This window comes from Globicephala melas, chromosome 12 (assembly GCF_963455315.2).
Source record: "Globicephala melas chromosome 12, mGloMel1.2, whole genome shotgun sequence".
Lineage (NCBI taxonomy): Eukaryota > Metazoa > Chordata > Mammalia > Artiodactyla > Delphinidae > Globicephala > Globicephala melas.
The window spans coordinates 64,817,050-64,825,809 of NC_083325.1; positions in this window are offsets into that span (position 1 = coordinate 64,817,050).

Below are 8,760 nucleotides of genomic sequence, written 5' to 3' on the forward strand. Positions count from 1 at the left end.
AAATTAAGACACTTTTATGTGTAACAATTGAAGCTGTGCAATAACGACTGAAGTTTTTCTTTCCTGTTTTTGTCAGATACGTTTTATAAGACCATAAATCTAAATTGCAATAAGTCTGTATTAATGTTTTGTTAAACGTTTCATGCCTAAAAGTCTTTTGATTATACTTAACATTAACAACATAGTAGATGGTGTTAACAATTTGAATGGTATTTAAAAATATTTTTTGTTTGATCAGTTGAAACTCTTAGGTGAAATTCTCAGAAGTCATTATTTCAAATTCTTTATTGTTGAAAATGATTTATGATTATCCTTTTCTTTTCTCACTGATGATTGCAAATCTTTGTTTGAACCATGAGCTTTAAGTGAACATGATGGCTTTTTGGATGAAATATTAGTTTAGCACTTTCAACACTACAATTTTGAAGAGTGTCTGCATTCGACATTCATGTCACTTGCAATGTCATGTTTTCATTTCAGAAATGAAAATCATTTGTTTTATTTTATATTAATTCTTACACAATATCAAAAGACATTTCAGGACGTTTTAAGAAATGTTCCAAGCTATAGTTCATTATCATGTTCTTCCACAGTTTTAGAATATGAATATTTAAAGCATTTAAAAGGAATGTTAAGAAGCTTAACAACACTTTGCTAACACTCATTCTGGGTGTTTTTTTCTCTCTCCAATTTACAACTTTTAACTCAAACACAATACCTTTACAGAAAGGTGTACATGTAAAGGTGTACATGTTACATGGTGTACATGTAAAGGTGTACATGTTACAACAGCTTGATAAATTTTCATAAATTGAACACACCCATATGATTAGCACCCAGATAAAGAAATAGAACATACCAACATCCCAGAAGCCCCAATACCCATACCTTCTCTGTTATTTCCTTCCCACTCAAGAGTAACCAACAGCCTGTTTTTGTACATTACATAAATAGAATCATAAAGTACGTATTTTTTTGTGTATGGTTTCTGTTGCTCAACATTAGGTTTTTGAGATCATCCGTAATCTTACACGTAGTTATACATCTTTCAATCTTATTGTAGTCTATTGTGTGACAACACCATAATTTGTCCATTTGGGTTGTTTCCAGGTTTGGATATTACTAATGGCACTGCTATGAACACTCACTGCTCTGACCAATACAATAGCTACTAGCCAAATGTAGCTCTTTAAGTTTGAATAAAATTAAATTGAAAATCACTTCCTCAGTTGCACTAATCACATTTCAAGTGCTCAATAGTTATGTGGCTAGTAGCTACTGTATGGACAGCACAGAATAGAGCACTCGCATCACTGCAGCAAGTTCCATTGCACAGTGAATTCACGTGTTGGTGAACATATGAAACTGCTGGGTCAAAAGCTATGCATATGTTCAACACTGACAGCAGATACTGTCAAATAGTTTTGGGGTGTTCATTATTATTTTGTTATAAATTCTTCTATTTTAAAATATTAAACCACTGTATTTACTTTTCACCTAAGAATTACAATGCACTAAAACAGTAAAACCAAATAAAAAATTAAACTACTTAGGAGCAGTAACAACTGTTAGAACATGGAATGATTCGTAGGTAACGTACAAGGCAGTGACATTATTTACTATTATTTACTATAATTTACACAGGCCAAGCTAACAGATGTTGCAAATGTTTCTCAGATGTCATTACAACAAAAGGTCTGTTATCAATGGCTGTCACAGAAGAACTAATGAACTTATCTTAGAATTTACACAATCTATTTATTTTAGTGCTATGACAGTTACAGTAATACTATTTACCACTGGTACAAATTTCAGTACTTTAACTGAGACAGCTATGCTGGTGTCTATCAGCTAAATATCAGATCTGCTCATAATCCCAACCAATTAACACTGCATATTATCAATCTTTTAAAGTTTTGGCAAACGGAGGGCCAATGTTGTTGTCTAAACTGTATTTAACCATGAATTTGTGCACCTGTACATATATATGTTGGTCTTTATCATTTCTCCTGAGGTGCTCATTTATATTCCTTGTCCATTTTATCAAATTATACTTTTACTATTATATATTATATACTGTATGATTGCCCATGTATATCCTTTGCCCATTTAAAATTACTAATTTGCAAATGTTCTTTTTATATTAAGGAAATTAGCCTTTTGTCTACATGTCTTACAAATATTTCCCTCCAATTTGTAGTTCATCTTTTTCCTATAGAATTGTTTTAAATGATATGTAATCAAGTTTCTTAATCTCTTTTTTGGCTTTTGTATTTTATGTCATGCTTTGAGAGCCTTACCTTCTCAGAGTATATGAAAAATTCGTTTTTTTCTGACTTTGTTTTTAAAATATTTGATATATCTGTAATTTACTTTGGCATAAGAAGTACAGATCTAGCCTTGTATTTTTCTAAGTGGCCTATAATATTTTTGTTAGACACTGCTAGTTACCTACCTGGCATCCATTCTTCCTTACTAACACAATGTGACTTTGTTTAGGGCAGCAACTGTGCCCAGCTTAAAATACTTTCCCAGACTCTCTTGCAGCAAGGGGTGGCCAAGTGATTCAGATCTGTCCTGAGCTATAAGGGGAAGTCACTGAATGTGGCTTCCAGACAGATTTTTAAATAAAGGCAATTTTGACTGACATGCTCCATTTGACCTTCACCTTTCTTCCTGCTTAGAGGTGAAGCAGCTACCTTGAGACAAGGATGAAAGCTGCTCACCAAAAATGGCAGAGTAAAAAGATAAAAGGAGCCTGAGTCCTTGATGACATTAAGCTGCCATAGTAGTCCTGTATTATACACTCTTGGATTACTTATGAGAAAAATAAGCTCCTATTTACTGAAGCCATTGATCATAGGGTTGTTTCTTGCAAACAAATACATTCTTATTGATGCAATATCTCACTTATTTAATAATCCATCTTTTTATACCAATTTGGCACGCTACCTCTAACTTCTAACATACTAACTTCCTATATATAATTGAGTATGTTTCTGGAAACCCTCGTTTCATTGATGTAAATGACTTCAGCTTAATAGCTACTATTTACTAAATACTAGGCTGATTCTATATGCTTTATATTAACTAGATCGCTTAAACCTCACAACAGCCCTTTGAACCTTAATTATTTAATATTAATGTGTAGCACTTGTAAGCCTAGAGCTAATAGTGGATTTTTGTGTGTGTGTGTGTGTGGTACGTGGGCCTCTCACTGTTGTGGCCTCTCCCGTTGCAGAGCACAGGCTCCAGACGCGCAGGATCAGCGGCCACGGCTCACGGGCCCAGCCGCTCCGCGGCATGTGGGATCTTCCTGGACCGGGGCACGAACCCGTGTCCCCTGCATCGGCAGGCGGACTCTCAACCACTGCGCCACCAGGGAAGCCCAATAGTGGATTTTTAAAAGTGGAATGGAAAAGATCAAAAAGTAAAGAGAAAGAAAGGGTGTTTCAATAATCTATATGATGGATTAGAGCTGAAGGCAACTATCTATGTTGCTCTCTTAACTGGCAACACTGTTGTTCCACATTGTAATGGAAAGAGCACTAGACTTAGGGTTTGAAGACATAAGCTCTTATTCCAACTCTGCCGGTCAACAGTGTTACTTTAGACAAGCCTTCCTTAGGCTTTACTTTCCTCATCTGTATAGTGACGTATGATTACACTCATTAGTGATCTCTAGAGTTTTGCCTAACTCTAACAATCTATGAAAGACTATAATTAAGCTATTGGTTTTGAAATTCACTGGATCCGAATATGATTTCGGGATTCAATGACCAGGTTCATGTATTCATTCAACAAAAGTACTGAGGATACACTGATGAACGTGTCCGAAAATGTCCCTGCCCCAATGGAGCTTACATTACAGTGGACGAATGAAAAAAATAAAAACAAAACCTAGACACCAAGAGTAGTAGTACTACAAAGGAAATAAGCCATGATGTGATAGAGATAAACTGGGGCACATGGTTGGACAGTTACAAGATTCAGGGAAGATTTCTCTGAAGAAATGGTTATGAAGTTTGTATGACATGAAGATGGCTATGGCATAATAATACATGAAAAAGAGTAAAATGCAAAGTGGCAATTTAACTACGTTAAAACAATTATAACAATGTAAGGATGCACTGTAACACACATACAGAAAAGTACATGAAACATACAGCTTAATACATCATTAAAAACCACCCATTAAAGTCCCTCAAGAGTCTTTCCAAATACAACTCTTCTCCCTCTCCATTAGGGATAAGCATTAAGACTTTTGGTGGTCACTTTCTTGCACAAGACTCTATTCATTTTCATTGCATAAGATTCCACCATATAATTGTACCATTTTATGTTGATGGATATGCTATGTCCAATTTTTCATGTTACTCTGCACATGTCTTTTGTGGCATATGTACATGCATTTCTGTTGGGATATATCAAGAGTAGAATTGCAGACCTTGGCCTTAGTTTTAAAAGCACATGTTTCAGATACCGTATTTCTAATTAAAAGCTCTGACAAAGAAAACATAGCTTAGAATGTCAGGTATGGTGTGGTACCAATATACCCGCTCAATTTCACAAACAACTAAACTTCAGCCAAACGAGTTTTCGTTTCCTTCTACTCACCTGCTATTCCCTCTGTCTGTTAACAGTCTTCCCTCCCTTCTCTGCTTAGTTAGCTTTTACTTATCCCTAAGGATTTCAGCTTAAGCATCATTGCCTCAGCAAGGCTTTTCTTGTCTAATTCCTCTGTTATACACTCCCTTGCCACCACAGGCCTTTCTCCATTTGTTGCAACTGTTTTACACTTCGTTAAACTAATTGTCTATCTTTCAAAAAATACTGGCTCATTAGGGTGCATGTGTGGTCTTTGTTGCACATCATTGTATTCCTGCACCTAGTGTAGTACCTGGCACATAGAAAGGGGTCAATTAATAGCTGATGAATATCTACTATCTCTTCACATTCAAGTTACCCAATTCGAATGCTGTTTCTTCTGAACGTTTCATTCTTGGGGCCATCACCAGTACCATCCTTGGAAAATAAATTTGTATTAGGCTAAAGAGTTTCCTAAGTCCCATTTAGCACAGAAGATGGAGTATGAGGGACTTAGTACCTAGGCCCATCATCATCAACAAGAATATTTTCACTGTTTTCTATGGAGACACTAAATTATCAGAGTGTAATTCAGCATAAGGATTACAAAACATATGGGTTGTTTCATTATCAAATGGTGCACACAATTTAAGTGATATTTAAATAGCAACTGATTAATTCCACAAAAGAATCACTATAAAACCAAGAAAAATGTAGAATTTCAATCATTTATCTTCATCAGTGAGCACTTATTTGTGAATAGCACCAATCTACTTTTATATTAGCTTTTTCTCTTTATTACCAGATGACAAATTTCTCCCATAACCAGTCATTCTGTGTAATTTCATTTGATCCTGTATAAGTACTTTGGTAAGATATTTTTGCTTGCTTGATTTTTAATAAAAACAGCTCAGTGGCAACTATTATAGAAAAACTAAGGTTTCTACTCCTGATAAATCTAATTTACTTATATTCCAAGTGTTAATTTAACAAAATTATTACAGGTAGGAAAGCTTACTTTCCCCACCCCATAGGCATTAATAACCTTCATATACTCTAATTACAAGTAAATTCAAAATATTTCATTAAAATTTTTTTCATATTAATATCTAACTTAAATCTCAGTGACAGCATTAGTATATCATCGAACTGTTCAGAAGGGATGTTTCAGGAATTTTTTCCAAGCACTTGCAAATTTCAAATTAAGTATCTTCAAAGTAAAAACCTGTGGATATCTTGCTGAAAATTAGAAAAGTTGAAACCATGGTTACTACTAATACAAAATGTAAAATAGGAAATTATTTTACTAATGCCATCTTAATCATCCTGACATTCTTTCCTTAAATTAATCTCCAAACTGCAACCTCAGCACATCAAAAGAATTTCAAATGAGCAACCTAACCCTAAGCTGCAATAATATATGCTTTGCACCAGGGAATAAGTATTCTCTTAACCATTTCTCTTCAGACCACTATACCCCATAAGACACAGTAGGGCCTAAAATTGTTATAAAGAAAATGTACAGGAAGAAAGTTTGATATAAAGAAAATGTATTCACAAGCAGACTTTCTTCAGAAAATATAATGATTTCTAGTGCAAAGATATAAGAATGTCTAGTCTTTACTAATGTCAAAAATCATATTTTGGAATTTATTTGAAAAGTGACAACAGATTCTCAAACACACAAAGTACTGTCAGGAGATTAAACAAATGAGGAATAGAGTACTTGTAATTCAGTTTCTAAAGGGAAATTAAAATGTACTACTAGGTACAGGGTTCAGTTAAAGAAACCTTTTATGAAAGATAATAAAACACTTATATTGTTTATGTGACTAAAATTTCAGAGAAGAGAATACCTGAGGGTGATTTTTGGCTCTATTAAGACTTATTTCAGACTGCCATGAATTGTATTAACACAAGCCTAAATCCTGTAATAGGGCCTTTTAAACACTCTGAGACACCCTATGGTTGGTTCCCCAAGATGTGTGTTGTTCTCCTCTGCTGCAAAGAACAAAACAAGAAAACCAATTTGTTCAATTACCAAAAAAAACTGTATGGAAGTAAGACATTTTAACAAAACTTAACAAACGTGTCACAATTTCCTGAAGCCTAACACTAGCTAAAATATGTACTGAAAATGTAAAAGATAAATAAATAACAATCATTTTAAAATACTGTTCTGTTGAATATGAAAAATATTGTTTTTATTGTTTGTAGAAGCATTCTTTTATTCAATGTTTTATTACATCAGAATTTTTTAAATGAACTAAATTTTAAACAATATTTAAACAAAAATATCTACCTCACATTTTAAGTCAATGCAAATTTTCACTAATTTAGAATATTAATATATTAATATTGGGGGAATTTTTGGAAATAGATATATATAAAACTGTCTTATAGACCTTAGAAATTAGCAGGTTTAGTAATGGTTCATAAAACTTTACAAATCTCCCTAAACTGTATTTTAATACAAAGAAAATTATATATAGACTTTGATTTATATTCAAAATTTCAGTTATTTTATAATCAATTTAAAACAGAAGTAAATGTCTCATAATTCTTTTCTTTTTTTTTGAGGATTAACATTCATCAGGATTACTACAACTGAAAACACTTAAAACATGTATACGCACACACAGACACCTAGAAGAGGCTATCTGGGTAATTGTTTTAAAAACACTAATGAACTAATAATTAGGCTGGAAATCATGATTTACAATCAATATGACATAAAATATTATTATATATAAATTCAAGGAGAGGACATTGTAGTCAGCTTACCATTATTAGCTGTAGCAGTACTGTATCTTGCACACATTTACAAGTCATGTTTTCAAACTAACAATCTGTTTTAACTGCTTTGCTCATTAGCACATGAAGACATTGGCTGAGCTTGAAACATTATAAATTGTATTTATATATATCCTAAATTGGACAGGTCCCAAGATTAAATGCTGTTATTTTTAGAACACAAATATCTCCTTTTATCTTACATCATCAGGAATAAACGTGATTCATATAAGTGAACTTTTTATTCACATCTTAAAGAAATGATAGCTTAAAAAATTTTTAAACCATCTTTTTGATGGAGTTGGTCCTAAAATGCCTTGGCTTATTGCTTAGTAAAATTCTACTGCCGGGTGTGGACCCCTAAGCTTTCTGAGGAAGATTTCAGGGTCAACACTATGACCATCAAATATAATAATCTACTATAATAAAGTACTGATCTCAGAAACTCCTGAAGTATGACAAATGTTCATTTTACAGTTGCTGCTTCTGTAGCTGTAGATCCTTCCTCACTATTCCATATTATTTTAGGTTCTAGAGGTTCTATCCTGTTGCTTCTAATCTGCTTTCCTAAACTTATTTAAATAACCAGCATTATGTAATTTTTCCACATTATTCTGGCCCAAAGGTAGCTCCATAGTTTTCCTTAAAATAAGCTTTTTTTTTCTTTTTCAGGTGGGGGAGGGGAGAGGGGAAATGGAAGAGAGATGGGCTTGATATTTTGCTAATCTGTAGGCTTACTTCAGAGTTGCTGGATATTTCCTGACAGATTAGGTTGCTAAAGGAATACATACCAAGAGGTGGCCACATTACCATATTGAAGACAGCAGTTAACTCTTCCAGCTGAGACCAGAAAGGATAATATAATAATATGCTAATGGTTATTAGGCATTTGCTATTTTATCGATATAAATTATTTTATCTACTGTACAAACTAAGATTAAACGTACATCTACAGTCTATGAAATTATTTGCCAAAAAAATTTCTCTAGTTAAAATTTAATACTTTCCTTTGTAAATATTATTGTATTCTTGTTAAAGAGTACCTGATACTTGTTAAAATATCAAGTAATACAGGACAAGGTGTTATAAAAACAAAACACACAGCTGGGAAGCATTTTATTTTCTTCTACTTCATATAACATTGTTCAGGACCACAAGACTCTAATGGTCTCTTTCCAGCAACTTTTATGACTTCGGAGTACCACTTAAAAATATTTACTGATGCTATAAATATTACTGTTTTTCTACATATTGACAATTTTAATGAATGCCATATCCATCATATCTCTTGCTTTTTTGGTCAGAAAGATAAACAGAAACTTTAAATCAAATGTTTAGACATTCAAAAGTGGTTTTTAAAAGCACACCCAAATCAACCAA